The sequence below is a fragment of the Papio anubis genome, chromosome 2 (assembly GCF_008728515.1).
Source record: "Papio anubis isolate 15944 chromosome 2, Panubis1.0, whole genome shotgun sequence".
Lineage (NCBI taxonomy): Eukaryota > Metazoa > Chordata > Mammalia > Primates > Cercopithecidae > Papio > Papio anubis.
In genome coordinates this window covers 175,418,874-175,445,566 of record NC_044977.1, presented here as the reverse complement: position 1 = coordinate 175,445,566, position 26,693 = coordinate 175,418,874, and the positions used below count along the sequence as shown (strand labels likewise).

Here is a 26,693-nt window from a genome sequence, read left to right as displayed (position 1 = left end):
TATATCACGGTTTTCTTGGAGTATTCAGTACTACCTTGAATTCTTGGTTAAAGATACTCCAGATAAGTTTTTTCTTTATTAGAATAATGTTTCCTACATAGGAGCCTCTTATGATTTGAAGGCCACAGCATTTACTACTTTTTCAGGCATGTATCCACAAGCCTAGTCTTCAATATATTACCAAGGGATTTTGTTCATCACTGTCAATGTAAAAAGTCAACACTGTGGCATAAAATAAAGAACACTGAAAGTGGCAATCACCCACATGTCTCAACAACTAACACACACCAGCTTGGTATCTGCGCTGTTATCTAAATTACAGTATAGGCAGCTTCACTAACGTTCTTGATGTGTAAAATGCTTTACTCTTGTGCAACTTGTTCAAAGCTGTCTTTCTCTAATTCGAAGCAATTCCCCCTTTTCAGGTTTAAAAAAAAAATCATCATCATAGCCATGACTACAAGATAGTAAAGAATTGTAGCAGCTGTCTGAACACTGAAAATGCTACAAACCTAAGCACTAAAGTTTTTCTGCAAAGGGAAGCTACCTGTGTCACAAAGTTTAAATAAAATTAAATTAAGTTTGGTTTTACTTATAAGCAGTATTTGAAAAGAAGGCAGATTCCAATCCCTCATCTTCATTCAGAAGTTCCCACCTATGTCATTCTATATACCTATGCTCCTTTATGACACCAAAGTGACTAGCACTGTTTAGATGAAAAACCAACCTAGTCTAGCTATAACTTTTCTTCTTAAAACATGCCCTAGGTTTAAGAAAGCAGTAGTCAGCAGAAGCAACATCCCTTCCTGTAGCTCTGTACTAGTGAGGGCATTAAGTATCTTCTCATGATGAAGAGGTATATATTGTCCTGAAACTCTTCATCCTTCTGAGAAATGTTAGGTTGTAAACGCAGAGACTGTAAACACAGGAGAGCCTAGTTAGATTTCAAGTTTCTTTTGTAGAGGTAAACAACTTCACTGTATTTATGATTTGATATCTTACTGAAACATATCTTTGTACCAACATAAAATACACAATTTTAAATAATATTAATGTGAGCGATTTGACAATAAATGAGGGAAATTTCTGGAAACTCTTTCTTTTTAATAGGTATGCCTATTGGGAGAAAATGGGACCACTCCTAGCAAACTGGATTGAATCCTGAATCAATATGGAATTTTGCTTCATCTTATCCCATAGGACACCATCAGTTAAAATCAAGAGCTGTTATTGTATCTTGCTCTCCCTCTCACACGTTATTTGCACTGCTTCACTAATTAAGTTCCCAGCAATATTGATTATATCAAGATCTTACCCTAAAACTTTCCATGGTTTCCAACTTTGCAATGAATTACATTTTTAACTCAATATTCTTTTATTCTCCAAAGTCAACTTTCTAGTCCACAACTCTCCTGTTTACAATCTATCCTACAAACTCAGGCAAAGGAGTGGACTTATTCTTCCTTGGAAGTGTCATGGAGTTCCTGATATTTCTCATCATCGCCCCAATCATTTCACCTGTAAAACTTGAAAACATCTATAAAGATCCATTTGGCTAATCAGATAAGATCCTTTCAACTTGTTGATCCCCACAGTCATTTCTATCTTCCATTTTCACCTATTCATTATGCCACCTGGTTTAAGAATAAGTAGGTCCTTTTCCCAATTGATGGCAGCTACCTCCCTTTTGTTCTGCTTGTCTTTGCTTTTTATTCTGGTAGAATATACATAAAATCTACCATGTCAGCCACTAATACATGAATAATTCAGTAGCATTAAGTGCATCCACACAGTTGCACAATCACTACCACCATCCATCTCCAGAACTTTTAATCCTCCTGAGTTGCAACTCTTTACTCATTAAATTACACCCATTTCTCCCTCCTTCCAGCCTCTGGTAACTACCTGCTCTTCTACTTTTTGTATCTATGATTTTGACTACTCTAGGCATCTCATGTAAGTGGAATTGTACGGTACTTGTCCTTTTGTGCCTGGCCTATTTCACTTAGGTCCGACGTATTGTAACATATGTCAGAATGTCTGTGGTGTCAGCACGGTGCTTTTGAACTCAGTAGACAGTCCATAAACACGCCTTGAATTTAACTCTTCATATCAGAATGAAATACAGTTATCATTTAATTGTATCAATAGGTTTATCAAGTCTTTTTCCCCAGATGGGCTGGAAAGTAGACATGTAAACAATTTATTACCCCTCTAGCTGAATATTCTGCTCGGTGTGCCAGTCTTTCTGCTTCTGCATCTACAACACCTTTGTCATACTTTTGCTCCATATCTTTGAAACCTGAATTCAGCAACCTTGTACATGTATAGAATTTTATCCCTATAGTTTTTTTCCCTTGACCATTCTAAAATAAAGCAAAACAAACAAACAAAAAAATCAATTTTCTATAATTCTCTTGGGATCTGTGGCAAATACAATTAGTTTGCGGATGTAGCCATTGTCTTTCATTCTACTTCTCTACCTGCCTATCAGTGCTTTAGCTAGGAGTGGCTTTATGACACTTCTGGCCAACAAGGCATAATTGAATATTGGCTGAGCAGATACTCTTGGGTTAAAAAAAATCTTACTTTTCTAATCAAGGTAATAGATTGAGCTGCCACTTGGCTTTTGTTCCCCTTTGGCTTTATTGAAGCCTTTAACATGGGCAAAATTCAGGACATTGATGTAATCAGCCCATGATGCTAGAAGTTCGGCAGCTATTTTGAGACCATGAGGCTAAAGCTGAAGTGCCATGGATGTTTGCAACTTTTCAGTAGCAATTCATTCCTGAAGTATTTGTCTTAGCCTTCTTTTATAAAAGGCAAATAAACCTCAATTTCTTCAAGCTCCTAATAGATAGATTTGCTCTTGCTTATAGCCAAGAGTCTGTATTTGTTAATCACAGTGCTCAATTACATTGTACCTAAGTCAACAAAATGGAAGAAATGTATTTTTGAAATCCACCTTGAAATTCAGGTACTTTGCCACCAAACTATTACTGATATAAGCCTGTGGGTTGAAAACATATATAGATGTGTGGATTTATGCATATTTGTGTGTGTGTATATATATACACACATGTGGGGCCATAGCTGTTTGAGACTTGGACTTTATTTGTTTGACGTCATTATGCCCTGCAGTTTACGAAAGGAGGTTAAACTTTCAGAGGCAAGAAAGCAAAATGAGGCAGGGCTAAAGTAGAGAAGAGGCTTGATAGGAAAAAATGATTTTTCAAAGCTTCAGCCAGAAACACTGCATAGCACTGGCAGCCTGGAAATATCAAAATGGAAATGCTGAGGAGAGCTACAGAGTGATTCACACTCACAACAAGCATTTCCCAGATGTACAGCAGAAAGTTCTAAAAAAAAAAAAAAAAAAAAAAAAGAAAAAGAAAAAAACACATAAAACCAAAACCAATTGTCCTCTTAAAGCTGAGTTCCCAGAGCCTAAATTACATTATCTTCTTTGTAAGTGTCCCCTTGTATGTAGATGCACTATAAAAATAGGCTGGTTGAGGTTCACACTTTTCATTTTATTCATGGCATGTAAACATTTTTTGCATCACTTGGCACTTGCGGCACATGACAAGGATCGTGTAAGCACTAAGAACGCTATTTCACTGCAAAGACATCTTGACAGCATTTCTATACATCCTGGTTACCAACAGTTATGGTGGTCAATAACCATGTGTTCTGGCTGCAACTTTGCCAAAGGGAAGATCTGAGAAAGATCTTTTCATCTCTAATTCAGAAGTTTTCAAATCACACACACAAAAATTTGACTTTTGCCAAACTAATATCTGTTTATTATCAGTTAAAAGATTATTTTATTTACTCCAATAGCTGGCACATGATTCTAGGATGTGCAGTTGAGGAGACACTGGTCCTTGAGACCTTCCTGACGACCAGAGAGAAAAAGGAAGAGGAATTTGCCTCACTTGTACGTAAGCTCCTTTACACAAATTGTATCCATCCTGCTCCCTAGCCAAAAAGGATCTGTAAAGAGTGTCTTGGTGTTGAAGAAGTAAACTCTCCTAAAAGTGAAATTAAAGAAATAACACTGCTGGCCAAAATGACAATATAAATAGCATGTTAGACATATTTTACACCCTTCAAGAGTCCTCTGAATGAGTCTGATCATTACCTCTATATGATGGATGAGGAGTCTTTGACTCAAAGAGGTTGATTGATGATGCTCATATAGCCACTAAGTTGTAAAGAAGGAATCTGGGTTCTAGATTCTGCAAATTCACTAACAGCACTGAGAATAGCTATGTGTATAATTTCACAAAGGCCATAAGGAGATTTAGAAGTAATCTCTTTCATATCCTTCCTTATCATAGATTGAATACTTGCTCATCATGGAAGCATCTCTTTTATTTATTCTGTCACTAATCGGAGAGTAAGACCCTATGGTTACAGAATCACCTGTCTGCAGCTCACTTGTGGCTAAAATAGAGAAATGTAGCCATGCACAGTGACATGCATCTATAGTTCCAGCTATTCAGGAGGCTGAGGCAGGTGGATTGCTTGAGCCCAGGAGTTCGAATCCAGCCTGAGTGACATAGTAAGATCTCATCCCAGAATACAATAGAGAGGAGTTTAGAACAGAAGAGTTGTAAGGGGGTGGAGTGAAGAGCAAGTTGAAGAACAAAAGGATAATAGGAAATCATGGGAGAATAAGGACATGTGAGGGGGAAGAGTTTTGGGACATGGCTATCTTAGGGGTCTGTTCCTCTCTTTAGGGTTAAAACTAGTCTCACTTCCTCATTCTAAATTATCCAAGGATAGGTATTATATTGAACATACTGAGTACAATGGTAAAAGTTGAGAAAACCATTTAACACAGTAAGCATTTAAAACCAAGGCCAATTTGGGGCATCGGACCATTATAACTTAAGAACTAATTGATGTGAATTTACATAAAAAATCTTGGAATTTTAAGGAAGAATATAATCAGTTTTTGAAACTGAATAAATTCAATCATGGACTATAGGAAACATATTCCTAAACCATGCTATACTATGAGGACTTAAGTAGATGTCTAAAACCATATATCTAGGAGCTCAATGAATAAGTACTTTACATATAACACACAAACTCCTAATCTGCCATGTCAACCTGGAAATTGTGTATATAAACATGCATTTAAAGAGAATCAGTTGGTTAACTTTATCTGTAGTTCTCTCTTTATAAAATGATTTGAAATGCATATTGAATTCATGTTCCTAACACATATGGGGCACAGACATTTGAAAATGAATGATGCACAATTTCATTATTAAACACTCAGCAGGCTACAAAGACAACTGCATTCCATTAATAATAAATAATAAAAAATGAAAACGCAGTAAAATATTATCATATCAAACACCTCTGTATTGCTATTTTTATGCACGAAACATCTTACCGTCCCAGGAGACAACGTCCCTGCCTGATTTTAAGTTAGGTATTTACTAAAGAAAATAAACTCTTTCAGATGAGTCAAATAAACTGAAGCCTCAACTACTGTGCCTCGTTATACTTAAAAGTATTTTATTTGGAAATAATTTCAAACAGAGAAAGGTTGCATAAATAGTACAAAGAAAATGCAAGAATATATCTTTTCTCTAGATTCACCTAAAACATTTTGCCCTATTTACTTTAAAATGTACCGCTGTGTCTAGATTTAGATTTATTTGTTCATCTATCTAAAAACTTTTTTTTTTTTTTCCTGAACCGTCCAAGAGTAAAATTGGTTAAATCATGGTTCTTTATCCCTAATAACTTCAGCATGAGTTTTCCAGGAATAAGGATATTCACTTATATGACTATAGTACAGTTATCAGTATCAGTAAATCTAACATTGATACAATAATCTAGAATTATCACTCCAATTTTGCCATGTAATCCCATAATGATAACAGCATTTTCCATCTTGCCATACAGCATCCAGTTACAGCGCATTTAATTGTTATGTCTCTTTTGTCTCCTTTAACCTGGAACATATCTGTGGTTGTTTTCTTTTTTTTTTTTTTGTCTTTTGTGATATTGACATTTTTTAAGAATATAGGCTTTTTTTAAATTTAAGAATGCTCTTTATTTTGAATTTATCTAATGTTTCTTTGTAATTAAATTGAGATTATGCATTGTCCCTGGCTGGAACATACATAAGTTATATTGTGCCCTTCTCAGAGAATCACACCCATAGGCACATGATATCCACCTGGGCCTCAATGATGATGTTCATCATCTGGTCACATTGTTATCTAATGTTTCCATTGTATAGTTACAATCTTTCAGCTTGCAACTAAAAAGCAATTTATGAAGAGATGTCTCAAGACTATGCAAATATCTTGCTCCTCATCAAACTTTCTTCCCTAGAGTTAACGTCCATGGATATTTTTTTACTTTGATTTCCAATAATTCCAGCCTCCATCCATATTTACCCCATTATGTGTCTCATTATTTATGTGGGAAGGAAAGTTGGAGCAGGAAACACACTCAACACCAACCGAGAACCCTTTATTACTTAGTAGCAGTTTGCTCACAGATAAGTCACTGACCTTCTCTGAATCTAAATTTTACCATTAATACCTGAAACATGTCTTTGTTTTTAATTTAACCATTAAAAGAATGCCAACAATGTTTTTGAGAAAATTAAGACAATGATTCACTTGAAAACAATGGTTACTTGCTTATTGCTTTTGAAAGTGGAACATTTTATAAAAATATAAGGTGTTATACTAACTCATTTTTATCTAATAGAAATTCTGTGCGTTAGCTAGAATAGGAATTACCCCCATGTTACAGATGGAGATTTGACCCTAAGTATTTCTTATGACCACTGACCCAGTGTTTTTCCCATACCCTACATGCCGTTTTACAAACACATACATAAAACGCACTCACACACAAATTTCAGATGCACATCCATGTGGGTATTGTCAGTTGACAAGCTAATACCTAATTCCAGAAGTTTGCTGTAGGTTACTTCCAATGGTGGCTAGAAAAAACTTACGGTAGAAAATGGCTATCAAGGGAGAAGAGTGGGATACGTTGATAAATGGCTCCTGATGCTTTTCACATTCAGATAAGAAAGCGGTAATGAGGATTTGAACAGATCATGTATTCTTCTTTACAGATTAACCCCCCAACCCAGCATACATAAAACTAAACAGAGTAATACTGGGAGATTGGGAGGTGGCATTGCTGAAAGGTACCAGACAGGCAGTTTGTAAATTTAAGTGGGGTGGCCAGAGCAGACTCCATTGAAATTTTAAACAAAGTCTGGAAGGAGGTGTGGCTATGCGTGGAAAGAGCATTCCCAACACGGGGAATGCAGAGTGCAAAAGAGTTGAAGCAAGGCCAAATTTGAGGACCGGCAAAGAAGCCACTGTGGCTGAAGCAGTCTGAGCCAGAAAAGTAACAAGAGAGGCAATCAAAGAACTGGGGGGGAGGGGGGCGCCTGGAAAGATCACAGAGGGCCTTAGAGGCCACTGTGAGGACTTCGGGGAATTTTTAAATGGTTTGGGGCACAGGAGTCACATAACCTGACTTACATTTTAATAGAATCAGTGGAGTGTTGTCCTATGTGATAAACCTAGTTTTGCTGAATATGATACTATTAAGTGGCATCAGGGTAGTTCATCATCCACTAGCCCTTATTTTCTCCTTCTGATGTTTTTCCATTGAATAATTAAATTAATTGTGTGTGTGTGTGTGTGTGTGTGTGTGTGTGTGTGCATACAATTTGGAATATACACCTCTTAAGCCATCTCTGCCAGATTCTTTAATTCTTCAACATTGTACTGTATTTACAAAAATTTCAAAAGGCTAGTTGCTTTTCTTGAATACATTATGCTGTATTTATTTGCATATTGTTATATCCTGGACCATGAGTTCCTGGAGCGTAGTCCCATGCATTTTTTAATTCGCAGAATCTAAAATAGTTTCTGGGTCACAGAGTGGACCTTATAATGTTGAATGAGTGACTATACACACATAGAGATGGGCTCTATCCATCGTAAGTCCACACAGTACATTATATTACAAGTCATAGAAAAGGTTATGTTCTGCTAATAGTTAAGTACAAACACCGTGATGCTACAAAATAAAGCAGACCAGATTGCCTTGAAGATTGTCACTGAAATACATGAAATTTTAAATCAACTTTCTGGTTTTGTAAGAAAGAAGAAAAACACTCAAATAAAACCTTTTAAAAGATTTACTTTTTCGGAGGCAGTATTAGAATGTGAAGTAACAGAAAGTTTAATATAGTCCTTTGTACATATTCACATATAAAAACATTTTGGAAGTTTAAATTTCAACTTACGATAGAAAACAACATGGGTCATATCCTTGGGCTGCCGAGACATTGTTTCATCCCCACTGACTTTCAAAGATGTAACTTCACCTCTGAAGTGTAGTTTTCACACATAAACCAACAAAAGTTTACTCATTGTTAAAGCAACCTGTGGAAATAGTGGCTCTTTCACAAAAAGGAGGGAAAAACATTCAGCAGGGTGAATCTGACCCTGACCTTTAGATGAAAAATTATAATGGGGAGAAGATAAGTCTTCATTTTTTTTTTTTTTTTTTTCTGCAGACACTAAGCCATTTTGTAATGTGGCAAAGGGCAACTGCAGTGAAGTGACTGGCATGATCTCTTTTCACCTGACCCAACATAGCAGTAGATTCTCTTCTGTCATCCTTACCATCATGGATGTATAACTGTGACCAAACATATTAAGGCAATTTATATGTGTGTGTGTGCATATGTGTGTGTGTGTATGTCTGTGTGTGTAACATTCTCTCCACTATAGAGTCACGGTTTGCAGTTTAAAATATTTTGTTATTTGTGATTTTAAAAAATTCCAAAGAAAAATGTTATCTACTAAGCAAAGGTTTAAAAGCTTTAAGGAGGACACAGTATCAGATTATAATAAATAGTAAATGGTGGGGTTAAATTATATGTCATTACTGTATTCATTTACTTTGCAAATATTTTATAAATATTTACTGAATGACTTCTGTATTCCAGGAACTAACCATAAGAGCTGGGATACAGTGATGAATAAAAGAAAGTCTCCACTCATGAGTGATATTTTCCAGGTGGATGAGATGGAATAAACAAGTAACCAAAAAATAAGATTATTTCAGGTAGTATCATGCACATATTCATTTGGTTTGTATATGTTTTACATATATTTGGCAATAGATCTTACCTTTTATTTTTCTCTACGTTTTCTTTTTCTTTTTCTCTTTTACACAGGAACTCGCTCTGTCACCCAGGCTGGAGTGCAGTGGCACGATCTCGGCTCACTGCAGCCTCCGCCTCCCGGGTTCAAGTGATTCTCATGACTCAGCCTCTCAAGTAGCTGCAACTACAGGTTTGTGCCACCATGCCTGGCTAAGTTTTGTATTTTTAATAGAGATGGGGTTTCACCATCTTCCCCAAGTTGGTCTTGAACTCCTGACCTCAAGTGATGCACCCTCCTCAGCCTCCCAAAGTGCTGAGATTACAGGTGTGAGCCATCATGCCTGGCCTCTACGTTTTCTTAATTTAACTTTATTTATCATGGCTATAATTCCTCTATTATGTTAAAAATCAATCTCATACAACTCATTTAGTTGTCAATGAGTTGCATGTCATCGATTTCCATTTCTGTAGTTTTACAAAAATAATCATATTTTTATATAATATGCATGACTATTTTTGTAAAACTAAATATCTTGTTCAAATTTGCTCATCCCTAATTTACAGATAAGACAGTAGAGACTGCAAAGTTGACATGAACATCTTTTCCCAAGGATGAGCCACATCTCTCCCTCCCCCAACCCTTCCCATATGACTTATGCAAATATAATTTTGGTTGTCGTCTGGTGTCAGATTGAAATAGCATTCTAGGAAAAGGTATATGCTTACAGCTAAGACTGTATTAATAACGATAATAGCTTTTTCAATTGTGTCACTCTTCATAAACTCTCACCAAAGTCTTAATCTCCTTTCTACCATTTTTCTAATTGAACTCTTCTCAGTGAAGTCATAGTTTCTCACACAAATTTGATAGCTTGTTTAGAATAGTTACTTTGATTTTTGTTTTTTTCTGGATTCTTAACAGTTGTTCTACCTGGCTTGCTCCATCTATTTTCTTTCAAGTTTGTCTTTTATTTCTTTTCTTTCTCAGAATTTCTTCAAATCTTTCAATAGATAACTTGCTTTTGCCATGCTTGTATTGGACAATATTCCATGTTATTTTCAAACAATTTTTTTGAGCCAATATTTTATTTGTTCATTTCTGGCTTTGAAGCACTCTTTAATGACATGGTTGGCCTGAGATTCTTTGCCATAGACCTTAACTACTACACAACTGCAATCAACCATTTTGTGGGGTTTTCCCCCTCTGTTGATTTCTAGTCTCTTGGTGTCATCAATCTTAATTAGGTTGATTTGGTGTTCAACACAAAGGGCCTCCACCAACTTGACATACAAAGCTCATAGTTGAATGTAAACACACAGAGATGGGCGTGGATTTTGTCTAAGACTGTAACTACTTTACAAATTCCCCATGGTAGCTGTCATGGATGAGGCTGGTCTTCAGCTCCTCTTGTAAAGCAGCGTTAGTGTCCACTACGCCTCCAGCAGCAATGCCTTCGTTGGGCATGGCAGTGAGTTATGCGCGAATCCCAATTTTCAATGCCTCCTCACAATAAGGCAACTTGGCAGTGAAAGAGCCAAAGAAATTCTAACAAATGTTATGAGGCAGAGAGGTGTGATAACAACTCAAATGCTAATCAGGTGGTTTGGAAAATGCTAGTATAAAGAAATCTTAGCAGATATTTTTACCGCGGTATTTCTCAAAACCGAAGATATACTAATCAACCACGGGGCTCTCCAGAAAGGTTGTATATATTATATTTCATAAATTCAAAGGCATGTCTTTTCATTTTTTTACAAATAAACTTTGATATGGAGATGCTTCTTATAGTTGAAGCGGAGGCTAATTGGCAGATTTTTTTCTTAGCAGTACATTAAAACAGGTTACATTATAATCAAAAGCATCTTAGATTTAATGAAATGCATTAATAGGCAGGGCCTTCCCAGCTTATTTGACTTTTTTAAATAATAAAATATCTCTTTAAATATGTAGCAATGGAACTTTTTTTGGTAAATACAATGTCAAAACCACATTTCCGAAATCTATTTATTTTAGAACAATAACATTTCATCTTGAATTTGGAAATCCCCAAGCTGTCTAGGGGGATTCCTACAATCTTCAATTTTCAAAAGAGTTTAAAAAGTCTCCCATAGCTTTGTTACTCATTCAAAATGGAATTCGATAAAAGCCATGCAAACAAAAATCAAAACTTTATTTTTTTCACAGGAGTGATATCAAGGGGTTTTGTACGAGGGGTCTTTTAGAGCCTCTTTTATCTCCATCAGCACATGCACTGCCTATCAATCCCTACCAAAGTCATCACAAACAAATATAAAATCCAAATAAAGCATAATGACCACTTTCAGTAGCAGTCCCTTACCCTTCCTTCCACCCACCAGGAGCCCTCCTGTTCCCTATTTCTACCCCTATGAAGCAATTCTGGAGCTACCACTAATAAGCACTCAATGGCCCCCAAGCTGAGTGCTCAAACAGCAGAGCCTCATGAGAGAAATAAAACTAAACTACAACTTCCATTTAGTGAACAAGAATAAAGACTGCCACTACTCAAGCAGTCTGGGGATTATTGCTATTGTTTTATTTGGGGCCAACTTCCCTAGTTCCAGCCAGTGTTTATCACCACAGAGAACTTCAGAAGCAATGAAGATACTTTGGCTAAGAGTATTTATCACCATCCAACTCAATGTAAAATTCAACTACGGCCAGATGGGAGATGCTGAATCAAGATAGTGAGTGTGACCTGCAGTGCCTGGTAATCTGATCATGGAGTCAGAATGTATTTAAGGATGCCCAGTTCACATAAAAATTATGCCTAAGGATCTTCGATGCGTTGTGAACATCCTTCAACTGTTCATTCTCTGTGATAAAACACTTGTTCAGGTACCCTAATGCCGGTGAACAGTCAGCAAACATAAAGCCAAGTGCAGTTCTGCAACAGAAGAGTAACCTTTTTTTCCCATTTTTTCCTCATTAAGTTTATAAACTTGTCTTATCAGAGGTTGAGATCACTGTTACAGCAATCTCAAGGGTGGAGTGCTTTAACAGAGAAAATAAAAAAGCCAAACTAATGGCAAAGAAGAAAAATGAGAACCCATGGCTCAGAGATATCCCTGGGCAGTCAGAGGGGAAGAGAAGACAGTGAGAGTCAGATCTTCTGTACACTTGTATTTTTTGCTTGTCTAAAGGGAGCACCAAACTGATTCTGCTGTTACGTCTTCACTATTTTTCCTAAGGTAGGATAATTCTCCAAAAGGATTCAATTAAATAAAACTTTTAAATTTAAAAAAATCAAGAGAGGATTCCTCTCAAATTCTCAGATTGATACTGAGCTAAACTGCCTGACGGTGTGTCTACATAAATGGGAGGGAGACATGAGGTCTGCAAGTTCTTTCTGTAAGAAAATAGTAGTATCTTATTTCAACAGAAAAATTTTGCCAGTGCACAGATTGGCGGCGGGGGGCAAAGTGGTGTTTACTCAATGCCAAATTCTCTAACACTCTAATTACACTGTTTCTTTAACTTGGCCTTCCTGGAAACCAAACTTGGGTTTCACACTGCAGTGATAAAAAAAAGATAAACAGTCAAATCTAAGCTCATACACCTTTATTCAGTGAGTTATACATGCACCAAATATTTATGGGGCATCTACTATATCTCATGGACTCTTCTAGGTGCTAAAAATCTGGCAATGAATAAAACACACAAAAGTTTATACTTTTCTGAAGCTGATATTCTATTACACAGAGTCAGACAACAAGCAAGCCATTTATTTCTCTATCTTGAGTGATTTTAGAATATGGAGATAAATAAAGCAGGTAAAGGTATATGAAAAGCTAGGGGTAAAGGGAGTGGTGATACACATGTATTTTTTAATATACATACATACGTGTGTGTGTGTGTGTGTGTGTGTGTGTGTGTGTAGACAGTTGGGTTAGGGAAGTTATTTCTGATGGAGTTACATTTCATCAGAGACCTGAATAAATAAACCAAACAGATAAATGAGGGTGAGACTGGTAGGAAAAATGTTTGGGTTTTCTTAGCCTAAGAAATAGGCAAGAGATCAGCACTGTTAGAATGCAGTAAATTAGGAGAGAAGAAGGTAACACAGAAGAGAAGCAAGGTTGTGTGGATATTTATAACAGTTTCTTTTTTTACTTTGAATGAGATGCAAAACTTTTGGAAGGTTCATGGCAGAAAAACATGGCATGAATTTATATTTTATTTTATTATTTTTATTTTTCTGTAATTTTAGTAGTGACGAGGTTTCACCGTGTTACCCAGGGTGGTCTTGATCTCCTGACTTTGTGATCTGCCCACCTTGGCTTCCCAAAGTGCTGGGATTATGGGCATGAGCCACTGCGCCTGGTCACATATATATATATATAAACGTTTACTCTGGCTGCAGGTTGGAGAACAGATTGTAGTGAGGAAGGGATATAAGCAGGTTTAGCAGTTAAAAATGTATTGCCATACTACAGGCAGGCAATTATGTAGGTTTGGGTCAGGATTATAGAGATGGAAATGTGAGAAATGGTCAAGTAGAGCCATTGATATTTGCTGACAAATTCTATGTGACAAGTGAGAAAAAAGGGGACAATCAAACTTTTAGCTAAATCAGTGAAAAGGATAGAGTTGTTTCTTCTTTGTGATTGTAAAGACCAAAAGTAAAGCAGGTTTGGGGAAAATAATGACTTGCTTTGAACATGTTAACTTCGGAATTCCTATTTAACATCCAAAATGAAAATGCAGTTTTCAGTTTTTTATAAGTCCGGAGTTTAGGTGAGAAGTCAACTATAGTGATACAAATTTGAGAATCATCATGACATAGATGATATCTAAAGAAGCAAATTTATATATGCTCCTAAAAGAAATGAGTGAAGATAAAGACATCCAGAGATCCAAGGACTGAGAGCCAGAATCCCCTACCACATTGAAATAAGGCAAAGCAAGCCGACAAGATTGAGAAGGGGTAACTGGTAAGCAATGAGGGACACAAAAGAAGAGTGTCTCGCAATCCAAGTTTTAAGAAAGAAGAGTTGATCAAGGGTATCAAATATTACCAAGATTTTGAAGTAAAATGAAAAATGGGAATCGGTCCATTGGATCTGGCAACATAAAGATCTTTGTTGACGTTAACAAAAATCATTTTGCTGGAGTAGTGGACATGAACACATGATTGAAGTGGCTTTAGGAGAGAACAGGAAGAATGGAAGTGGAAATAGTGAGTAGAGACTTCTTGTTTATTGAGTTTGCTTTAAAATGGGGCAGAGATTAGGCAGTCACTGAAAATGAAATGGAGCCAAGAGCTTTTTTTCTCTTAAGATGGGAAGCATTGCAGCATGTTTGTATGCTGGTAGAAATAACTCAGTTGAAAAGGAAAAAAAAATAAGTGATGTTTCAGGAGAGTAACAATTACTGCTCTGTATAGGGAAGAGGTATGTGATTCAGTGCACGAGTAGAAGAGATGACCTTTGCTAGGAAGGACACTTATGATTCATCCACAGCAACATGAAAGAAAGAAGAGTATCAGGATATAGATGTTGGTAGTATGGAAGGGTTGGGAGGTGTTATAGTGAGATTGTTTTGAAGTTCTCTTTCCACTGATTCTCTGTTTTTAATGAAATAGTAAAGTTATCAGCTGGAATAATTATTGAGGAGTAGAAAGGAGAGAAAATGTACAAAATAGTCATCATTATGGAGTGGGAGAATAAACAGACTATAAAAATGTAATAGGTTGTGCGGCAGCACCGAGAACCCACTTAAGGTGAGTGAATGGTCATGCTGTTAAAATGAGACTGTTAGGCAGGATAGAGTGCTTTTCTCCAGCTCTGTTCAGGTGTGTACATACAGATAAAACAAAAGTCAATTGGATATACCAGAATTAGTATTTTACTAGAGTCTTTCAAAGGAAGGAGAGAGAGGGACAATGGAGTTTATATAAGGAAGGGTATAAGGATACAGACATTGGTAGTTTGGAATGGTTCTTCATGAAATAATGGCTTTTCACGAAATCTAAGCAGAGTATAGAGAGATGCTGGGACATGAGGAAAATTAGCAACAAAGAAAAACTAATAGATGCAATAGTTCATAATGAGATTTTTTTAAAAAAAGTGTTGGTATCAGAATGGTCAAAGTGTTGAGCTGCTAAAACAGGAACAAATGACCCAAAAGTAAGATGCCTGAGATAGGAATTATGAAGGGTTTTAGTACTTGGTAATGAGAGAGTCTAGGATATGTCCATTGCATGTGTGACTGAGGTAGAATATGAATAAAATCAATGGAGGAGAAGAAGTCAAAGAATGGAGAGGCCACGATGTAAAAATTTCCAAGAATATGACAAGGTCAGTACAGGATACAGTGAATGAAGAAAGGAGAGGTAATGAGTGACATAGTCTGAAGACCCACGAGACTCATAGAGGAGGGTTGCACAGAAGATGGAATGAGAATGATCTGAAACTACAATAATGAAGGCCCATTGGCATCAGCAGGTATACTCCCCCAATTTGAGGTGGCTTAGAGGAAGTAGTGTCTTCTGGGGTATCCAAGTTTGAATTTGAGTGAAAAAGTGAAACCAAGAAATTCAGGAAAATTTGAGGATCAAGGAGATTTTGTGTATGACTGAGTTCCAGAGAGCCCAAGGGAAGGGATTGGTTGTGGGGTCAGAAAAAGGAGTGGACAAATCTGTGAGGATTAGAGCCTGAGTGCTAACCAGACAGTCCTGGGAGTCCTGTGGTAATAGGATTAGTTGTGAAGGTCTGCTGGGCATTAAAAACAACTGTGGTCACTTTAACATGTGCTCCAGAATAGCCTGCCAAAACAAATCTGCTTAAGTTTTCTCTTTAAGGGGTTTGCTTTCTGATCATCTTTCAGAACGGCAAATACTAGATACCATCACGTAATGTTGGACTAACCACTCACTGAGGAGTATCTATTGTTTAGTCTTTACCTTTTTACCTTCCTGTCACATGCAACAGCCAGGAAACAGGGTGTCAAAGATGAGGAGGTTTGCTCAGCAACACATTTCGTTTTTAACCTCAGGAGTTATAAGATCATACATCTCTGCTCCAAAAGCACTGACTGGGACAGCTGGAATTGTGGTGACAAGAAACGTACGTTAATACTTTTTCATTTAACCGGAACAAGGTAATCTGAGCCAACTAAAAAGCATTTTTCTCTTCCCCGCTCACAACACTGAGGAATGTCAGAGGCCCTCAGAGAGCGAGGATGCTTTATGCAGAGTGGCCTGGGAAGGCCGGAAACCACTTATTGGCTTCACAGCTCTAAACCTCTGAAACACTCATGTCTCTTCTCAGACCTTTTTATTTTGACTCCAGACATCCTTGAGTCACACTTGCTATATTAATATAGTTAAGGCATTGAATGATCATTATCGGTAGCAAAACTTCTCTCCCTGTTTTATGACACAGGTAGTTCAATAAAATGTTTTAGACCAGAAAAGAGGAGCTGTGGGCCTCTATTTCACTGCACTACTCTTTTTCAAATTCTGTCAGATGTTATTTCCTATGTCTGGAGTCTTTCTGGCTTATTATTATTTATTTTTTTGGTGTATATGCTTTACTTCTTAAGCAAGGTTAGAATTCCATCTTCAGGTTCAGATTCTCTTCCATTATAATTTCTTTTCTTTTCTTTCTTTTTTTTTTTTTTTCCTGAGACAGAATCTCACTCTGATGCCCAGGCTGGGGTGTAGTGGTGTGATCACGGCTTACAGTAGCCTCGACCTCCCGGGTTCAAGAGATCCTCCCACTTCAGCCTCCCTATTAGTTGAGACGATGGGCACAGCTCACCATGCCTGGCTAATTTTTGTATTTTTTGTAGATATGTGATTTCACCATGTTGCCCCAGCTGGTCTTGAACTCCAGGGCTAAAACAATCTACCTTGCTTGGTTGCCCAAAATGCCTAGCCAAGCCACTGTGCCCAGCTCTCTTCCATTATAATTTCATAATTACCAACCACCTCAGGTAACAGTTTATTTCAAAATTTGGTGAGTAAAGACTTATTGTATAGTTAACTTATACTGTTTGCTCACTATGGGCTGAGTACTTTACACTTTGCCTTTTCAATCTTTATAATAATTCTATGAGTTAAATAAAACAGTATTGCCCACAATTTACAGCTAAAGACACTGAAAATTTATGGTCACTGAAAACTTATGATCCAGGATCATATTGTTAGTAAGTAGAAGAGCAAAAATTTGAACCTGGATAGTCACAGTCCAGAGCACACATTTTCTTAGATACCACAATACAATACATTGCCAGGTACTAAGTGAAGTGACAGGAAATGAAGTTGAAAGAGATGAATGACCTAAAAGGGTTCATAAGTTAGTATGGAACTGGATATTTTACGCTAACAATATATCCCTATTCCTTGGCTCCAAGTGTACATCCACATACAACAATTTGAGTCTGAACCACAGTAAACTTAACTAGCCATCTGCATTGATTTGTTTACCCTTCTTTGCAAATCAATGCACAAGTGTCATGAAAGAAATACTAAGATTACAGAAATAACTTTCTTCAGTTTTTTCCCCATCTTCAAGGGATAAGTAGCATCAGGAAAGACTGACAGCCAAAATATTTGCATTCAATGTCAGTGGCAAAATCAAAAAGGACAGTTCTGCATTGTAACTCTTCGTACAAAGACAAGTGGTGAGAGAAAACCAAGCTAGTCTCATCAGAGGAGTATTTCCACTCAAGTGTCAATTCTTATGATGAAAAAACGTAATTTTTAACTTATTTATGGATTCACATTGGTAATTGCTATCTTGGAAAAGATCATTTTCCCAATATAAGTAGTGCCCTAAAAATAAAAGGCATTGTTATTTTAACAGACTATATCATCTATGACCTTGCTGCCTTAGAGGCTGCTTGTGGGGCTGGACAGGCCAGAGCACAGGTGAAGTGTATAGTTCCCCAAGCCATTCTCTTTGAGAGTTGCACCTGACCCACTGAACAAGCGAACAGGTTTTCTCATTTTGCTGTTTGATTTCCTGATCAGAGGGGTCATTCATAATATGTACATACAGATGAGCCTATGAGTATGTGCGGCTTTTTCATTAATCAACCCAGATATTGTTAATTTGCTTAAATAGGGTTATAAAAAGAAACAGGAGAAAAAATAAATCCAGGATGTCATCTCTGGATTCTATATTAAAACTGTAAAGAACAACTTTGTGTTAGTTTAAGCGGTGGTAGTATAGGACGGATATATAAATGAAAAAATAAATACTGAATTGGTACATATTTAGAGTCTATGTTAAAATTGGAAAGATGTTAGATGACTTTATAATTTCGTTACTGTTTCTTAAAGTCAAAACAACGTGTTGCTTTTAGGACTTTGGTGAACACAGCAGTGTGAGTTTCAGTGCTTTGGTGCTCATAGAAGAATTTCAAATACTTCAGAGCATTTGTTTTCATGAAACCCTTCCTCTCCCCCATACATAATGGGCACATTTCTTAAGTGAGGCAATTTAAATACTAAAACAACAGACAAAAGCTTGCAACACCAAAGAGGCAGGAAGTAGTAAGTGTGGAGGAAGAAATCAATACTGTACAATTCCATGCTTTTACATATACATATTATATATGTGGGAGCATTCATGCCATTGTGTGCTGCAGAATAACTGCTGTCTGTTTCCATTCACTATCCATGAAGCAAACTCCCCAAGGAAGATGTTCATCTTCTACTGAAGGTAATTGCTAGTTAACTGGAAATGAAATTTTCATTGTTTTTGACTAAGACAACATGGGAACTAAACGTCTTTCAAAAATTCCACATTTTACCCCCATGTGTGCCTTGTTTATAGAAACATCTGGACTTTGTGCGAATTATAAGCCTACAGAATGTCCTTATTAGGGGTATGATTCTATTCAAAACTGCAAGGAAATGCCCGTCTACTCACAATATTTACTCAAAACTATGATACTGCTTTTTCATCAGAAGTTTCCTAATTCCCCAGTTAAGGAAGAAAGAAAGAGATAGACAGGGAAGGAAAGAAAGATAGAAACTGTTCCTGTGCTAGGCCCTGTTTTCTTTCAGGAAAGGAAGAGGAATCTGGTTCGACAGCCAACACACAATACCAAACACATGAGGTGATGTTAGTAACAATAAAAAAAAGACAAAAATGAACTCATCACTTCCACCCAGGTGCCACATATGTGATGTCTGACCCAGAGAGAGTCATTAGCTAAGGGAACAAAATCAACGTCTCAAGTTAGAGCAACAGGGCAGAGGCAGATATGTTAAGGGTTAGCATATTAAATTAAAAGATAAAGATTTCTGAATAATGTGCTGCTGACACTAATTTTCTGCAAAATGGTAGAAAAAGCACTACTTCTGGTCTTTTTACATTATTTCTTCACTTGAGGATAATTGAGCCATTTTTACATACAAAGATGGCACTGTGAAACTCTCTTCAGCACTCCCCAACCCCTACTTCAGGGTTATAAGATTACAGGGATCTACCCAAACCTCAAAACCAACCCCATTTCTGTAAGCTGGTAGGTTACAGCTAGAAGAGTATGTTATTACCTCAGTAGAAAAAAAAGGTAGCACATATCATTGGTCCAATTAACACTATGCTCAAATTTTCTGGACCACTTGACCAGCTAGGATGTTGATAAGTATTTAGCACTTAACACTTTCTTGCTTCTCTCATAGGCTCACAATTTCCAGAGGTATTGCAGAATGATTGCAGGAAAGTGACTATCATACTATGGAACCCAAACTACTACTTGTTACTGCCAGTGGAGAGTAGGAGGTCATATGACCTCTCCCCTTTCTGGATCTTTCTCTCATATTCATTTCCTCATAGGTCCAAGAGATGAGAAAAAGAAAATAAAATGAATTCCACAAGGCAAATTACAAATGGCACTTTTTGCACAAGATGTATCATATGGAGTATCAAGAGACACAGGAGAGAAGATTTAACACCTTATTTCATCTATGGTGGCACAACATGTAGGTTAGAGCATTACTTTTGAATTATCTGAGGTGAAGGACCATTTATCTCCAATCCATCATGAACGGAAATGTGTTCCTACAGTTCCTGACTTATATGCAGTTCACATCACGTGCAATTCCACACTATACTCAAAGTGGTCTATACTTGTTCAATAGGACAAGGCCAATCATCACACATTTACTTCCAATTTCTGTATTTATCATAGACTAGTGACAAATAATTCACAAATTGGCATCAATCTGTGGACTACACTTTGAGTACCACTGATTTTGACTATGGGATTTGAGCCTTACTGACCTGCCCTAATCCTGGCTCCATCCCTTACTTACAAATGTGTGTGACATGGCAATTTACTTAATCCCTCTACGACTCAGTTTCCTTATCTGTGAAATGGTAACAAAACAATACTTATGTCACAGGCTTGTTGTGAGAATTAAAATTAGGTAACACATGCAATGCAACTTACCACAATTAGAACAATACCAAGCACATTATAAGCATTACGATTTAGATTTTTTACAATTATGTCACTTTAACTTATATGGCTGGCTTTGTAACTAGTATATATCAAAATATGTAGAGCAGCATATAAAAGACAGTAGAAAATATTGGCATTCTTTGTCATGCCAATAACCATATTTATAATAAGCTAACATGTTATAAAAATTACAGGATATTTTTAAGAAATTTTTAAGAAATATCCTGTAATTTTTATAACAGTATTGCAGATGTACGTGTATGTGTATGATTCCCCTACTAAATACCTACTAGATTCTTACTATTCTTTATTCTTTAACCTGGCTGAAAGGCCTTGAATAATATAGTACCCACTATTCATTTTAAACTTCGTAAAAGCCCCACATTTTCCTACTCCTTTTCTCTTCTTGCAAGTCCCCATACTCTTCCTCTTTCCCCCTGTCCGAAATGTCCTCCCTCTGTGTTTCTGCAAAGCAAATTCATTCTATTTCTTCAGGTTTCAGTTGAAAGGCCATTTTTTAAGCGTGTCCTTCCTGACTATGCTGACTAAATTAAGTCTTCCTCATTATTTTCTATTCCCACCCCTTGCTTATTTCCTTTACAGTTCTGATCACAGACTGAAATGATTTATTAATGTGTTGTTTGTCTACCTCAATGCGGATCAAGGCAGGCTCTGTGGTCTTCACTGATAAATCTCATAACCAGCTTGATACCTGGTATACAGTATATTCAGCAAATACTTGTTCAGTCAATGAGGTTGATATGGTTTGGCTGTGTCCCCACTAAAATCTCATCTTGAATCCCCACTTGTCGTGGGAGGGACCTGGTGGGAGGCAATTGAATCATGGGGACAGGTCTTTCCTGTGCTGCTCTCGTGATAGTGAGTATCATGAGATCTGATAGTTTTAAAAAGAGGAGTTTCCATGCACTGCTGCCATGTGAGATGTGCCTTTCACCTTCTGCCATCATTATGATGCCTCCCCAGCCACATGGAACTGTAAGTCCAATAAAACTCCTTCCGTAAATTGTCCAGTCTTAGGTATGTCTTTATCAGTAGCGTGAAAACGGACTAATACAGAGGCAAATTTCTCTATTCATCTAAAATAAAAGACCCATTTTTTCTTGTTACTCTAACTTCTTATCAACTTAGAAAATTCTCTAATTCTATCATGCATTCAAGATTTACTGGATTACAGGTATATAACCTCTTAGGTACAAGAGGTTAGAATAATACATTGAGTCATTGCTTTTAAGAATTAGAGAAATACCATTTAACAAATTACCTTTATAAAATGTAACTTGCACTACATGCAAGGACCTATGTCCCTGCATTCCTGTATGTACATATATATGTGTGTGTTTGGTGCTCAGGAAACTCAAGAAGAAAGCACAGAGAATGGCAAAAGGAGTTTTACCATGGAAGATCCAAAGAAGGCTGTAAGTTTGAGATTGACCTCAAAGGAAAATCTCTCTGCAGATAAGATAGAGATAATGCTCTGGAGGCTGAGAAAGTTAAGTCAGCAAACTTGTTTCAAAGGTTATAGAAATCAAATGAGAGATAGTATCCCAAATACCACTGAGCTTATTTGGAAACTAAATTGAGTATATTCCCATATGAATGCAGTTTGGTTTTACATATTTTTTTGTTTTAATTTTGACATCACAATGATTAGGAATGATTACTGGAAAAAATCATTTTAAGATTTTCAATACAATTCTGTTTTAGCAAAGACAGAATATACAACCCAATCAGATCTGCAACTAGAAAAATATGTATCGGGAGAAAATGTATATTAAAAAAAATCATCTGAACATATGCATTTGGATGTTTACCTTTACTTATAGCAGCTAATACCATTTGGCTAGCCAGTAAATACGAATAAAACTTTATGGCTGCACGTTGATGCACTTTTCAAAATTACTTCATCAACACTATCTCATTTAATCCTCACAATACCTCTATAAAATAGACAAGTATTTTTACCTCTATTTCACAGTCTAAGCAGCTGATAGAGAACTGTTAAAGGACTTGTCCAAGACCTCAGAGCTAGTTAGAGGCAGACACGGGCAAATTAGAGAGGAGACCTCAGTAGTTTTTCCACTATAACTTTTTGCTTTCCCTAGCAATCAATGCTCAATAAGAGGAACTGGGGCTGCTCTATACACAGGCTGATTAAAAATACAGGTAGCAAGAGCTATTTTACTCTGGTAAGATTCTTGCTAAAAGATTAGTTTTGGTAACATTTTAAAGGCAACAACCACTTTTTTGCAGATGATTAGAATGAAACCCTTAACATATGCATTAACAATAGTAAGCACCAAACCCAGTTAGCCCAATATCTGTCACGGCAGTGCTTCTCTGATATAGGAACATGGCTGGGCAAAGGGATGACTGTCCCGGCTACAGTGATTAGTTGAGAGGTGGGCACATATGGTCCAAAGTCAGGCCAATTAACTTCTCCTTTGGACTTTTAATGGAACTCATGGAAAGGAATACCTCTCTTTAGAGACAAGTTGCTCAGAGGGGCATGCAGTCTTGAAGTTGGCAGCCAACATGGAGGTAAAGGAAGATTCACTGAGAAAGTGGACGCCACTGAGTCATGTAGGCAGCAGGGTCATAAGGGGAAGAGGACATCAATAAAGAGGTGGAAGGCAAAAATTAATCACAGTTCGGCCTAGATGTGGTTTTCAACCTTGGCTTATTAGTATCATTGGGAGCCTCTAAATATCCCAACGTGCAGGCCTCACCCGAGAACAGTTAAATCAGACACTTTTCCTCTGTTCATGCTCATGTTCATGCCCAGCACATCCCACAACCAGTGGTTCCCCGAAGTCCCCCTGCTTTGGTAGAGGCTCTGCTGCTATAGCAGGAACTTCTAAGAAGTTGCGCCACCAAGGATGAAGTCAACAAAAGACCCATAAAGAGGCCGACTTTAGCAAACAGCATTACGTATTTTTTGTTTGTTTGGTTTTGCTTTTTTCCTGAGACGGAGTTTTGCTCTTGTCACCCAGGCTAGAGTGCAATGGCATGATCTTGGCTCACTGCAACCTCCGCCTCCCGGGCTCAAGTGATTTTCCTGCCTCAGCCTCCTGAGTAGCTGGGATTACAGGCATCCGCCACCACATTTGGCTAATTTTTCTCTGTGTGTGTTGTTGTTGTTGTTGTTGTTGTTGTTTGAGATGGAGTCTCACTCTGTCACCAGGATGGACTGCAGTGGCGCGATCTCGGCTCACTGCAACCTCCGCCTCCCGGCTTCAACGATTCTCCTGCCTCAGCCTCCTGAGTAGCTGGGTCTACAGGTACCCACCACCATGCCTGGCTAATTTTCTGTATTTTCAGTAGAGACAAGGTTTCACCATATTACCCAGGATGGTCTCGATCTCCTGACCTCTTGATTCGCCCACCTCGGCCTCCCAAAGTACTGGGATTACAGGCGTGAGCCACTGTGCTCGGTCATTTTTTGTGTGTGTATTTTGTAGTAGAGGCGAAGTTTCACCATGTTGGTCAGGCTGGTCTTGAACTCCTGATCTCAGGTGATCCACTTGCCTCAGCCTCCCAAAATGCTGGGATTACAGGCGTGAACCATTGCACCAGGCCCACATTGTGTCTTTTTAACTGCTCCCGTGAAACATTCAGAATCACCACCCTGCTGCTGCTTTACATATGGATAGGGGTAAGGGCAATCAAAGTGGTAAATGGAAATCCAATTTATTTTATTTTTTTTATTTCCAACTTTTAAGTTGAGGGATATATGCACAGGATATGCAGGTTTGTTACATCATTAAACGTGCTCCATAGTGGTTTGCTGCACAAATTATCCCATCACTTAGGTATTAAGGCCACTATCCGTTAGCTATTCTTTCTGATGCTCTCCCTCCTCCCCCTGCCCACCCTCTGACAAGACCCAGTGTGTGTTGTTCCCCCGTCGTGTGTTCATGTGTTCTCATCATGCAGCTCCCACTTATGAGTGAGAACACATGGTATTTGGTTTTCTGTTTCTGCATTAGTTTGCTAGGGATAATGGCCTCTAGTTCCATTCATGTCCCTGCAAAGGACATGATCTCCTTCTTTTTCATAGTATTCAATATTGTATATGTACCACATTTTCCTTATTAATACATCATTGATGGGCATTTAGGTTGATTCCATGTCTTTGCTACTGTGAATAGTGCTACAATGAACATGCACTTGCATTTTTCTTTATAATAGAATGATTTCGATTCCTTTGGATATATATGCAATGGGATTGCTAGGTCAAATGGTATTTCTCTCTCTAGGTCTTTGAGGAATTCCCACACTGTCTTCCACAATGGTTGAACTAATTTACACTTTTACCAACATGTAAAAGTGTGTTCCTTTTTCACAACTCTGTTGTTTTACTGACTTTTTAATAATAACCATTCTGGTTGGTGTGAGATGGTATCACACTGGTTTTGATTTGCATTTCTCTAATGATCAGTGATACTGAGCTTTTTTTTCATATGTTTGTTGGTTGCATGTATGTCTTCTTTTGAGAAGTGTCTGTTCATGTCATTTGTTCACTTTTTAATGGGGTTATTTTTTTTTTCTTCTTGGAAATTTGTTTAAGTTCCTTGTAGATGCTGGATAATAGAGCTTTGTCAGATGGATAGATTGCAAAAATTTTCTCCCAATCTGTAGGTTGCACTCTGATGATAGTTTCTTTTTCTGTGCAGAATCTCTTTAGTTTAATTGGATCCCATTTGTCAATTTTTGCTTTTGTTGCAATTGCTTTTGGTGTCTTCATCATGAAATATTTGCCTGTGCCTATGTCCTGAATGGTATTGCCTAGATTTTCTTCTAGGATTTTTACAGTTTTGAGTTTTATATTTAAGTCTTTAATCTGTCTTGAGTTGATCTTCTATATGGTATAAAGAAAGGGTCCAGTTTCAATTTTCTATATATAACCAGCCAGTTTTCCCAGCACCCTTTATTAAATGAGAAATCCTGTCCCTATTGCTTGTTTTTGTCAGGTTTGTCAAAGATCAGATGGTTGTAGGTGTGCAGACTTACTTCTGAGTTCTCTATTCTGTGCCATTGGTCTATGTTTCTGTTCCTCTATTAGTACCATGCTGTTTTGGTTACTGTAGCGGAAAGCCAATTTCAAGCCACCAACATCACATCATAGAATGCAGGTTTGGAAAGAAATGTGCAGTAGCACCTCATTATATAGTATTGTCATCATACAGACACAATATATGTAAATAGTTGCAGAAGCATAGATAATGGTAAAACATAGTAGAGTTATTATAACATGATGAGTTTTGAGTATTGCCTTTTCTATATACTGTAATTTATTCAAACACAGTTGCTCCTCAAGTTATTACTGGGTTACATCCCAATGAATCCATTTTAAATAAGAAAATATCACAAGTTCAAAATGCATTTCATACATCTAGTCTACCAAACATCATAGCTTAGTCTAGCCAAACTTAAACATGCTCAGAACACTTACATTAGACTACAGTTGGGCAAAATCATCCGACAGAAAGCCTATCTGATAATAAAGTCTTGAATATCTTAGGTAATTGATTGACTACTGTACTGAAAGTGAAAAACAGAATGTTTGTATGGGTGCCCAAAGTACAGTTTCTACTAAATGCAAATTGCTTTCAAGCCATCACTACGTTACATACTATCTGTGTAAGTTTCTATGATGTAACTTTTCATATTGGTTCTATTTCAAAATCAGCTTGTAAAAATTCCTGGAAAATCAAAAACTCATGTCTCACAAGTTGGTCTGAGCTATCTGTAGCATACCCGTACCTTCTACAACTTTACTGATACATTCTCCTTATAAAACCAACTCACATTTTCTAAAAGGCTATTTATCTAGGTCGTGAATGATCCATCTTCACAATGTTAGTATCTTCTTCTTGCTGATCTCTGCCATTTTGGATTGGTTGTTACATGAAGATGGAGAAAAGTCAAATGGTTATAGTCCCCAGGCTGATACATTTCCCCTTCTCTGCAAGCCCATTGCTGTCCCACTCAGCCCTCACAGTAAACTCTCTTTCCCAGCAAAAGTGCATAGCCTTCTGGGTTTCTTTGCCC

General features: G+C 37.3%; 1 protein-coding gene and 1 long non-coding RNA gene across 10 annotated transcripts in view; both read right to left on the bottom strand.

Moving 5' to 3' along the window:
* LOC110742463 overlaps window positions 1-21,421 on the bottom strand; it is a 29,713-nt gene extending 8,292 nt beyond the window's left edge. The window contains exon 1 of the long non-coding RNA XR_002520197.2: window positions 16,105-21,421. This is a non-coding gene — a long non-coding RNA (uncharacterized LOC110742463). The remainder of the gene's footprint in view (window positions 1-16,104) is intronic.
* RBMS3 (RNA binding motif single stranded interacting protein 3) overlaps window positions 1-26,693 on the bottom strand; it is a 1,467,317-nt gene that overhangs the window by 626,635 nt on the left and 813,989 nt on the right. The window lies entirely within an intron of this gene.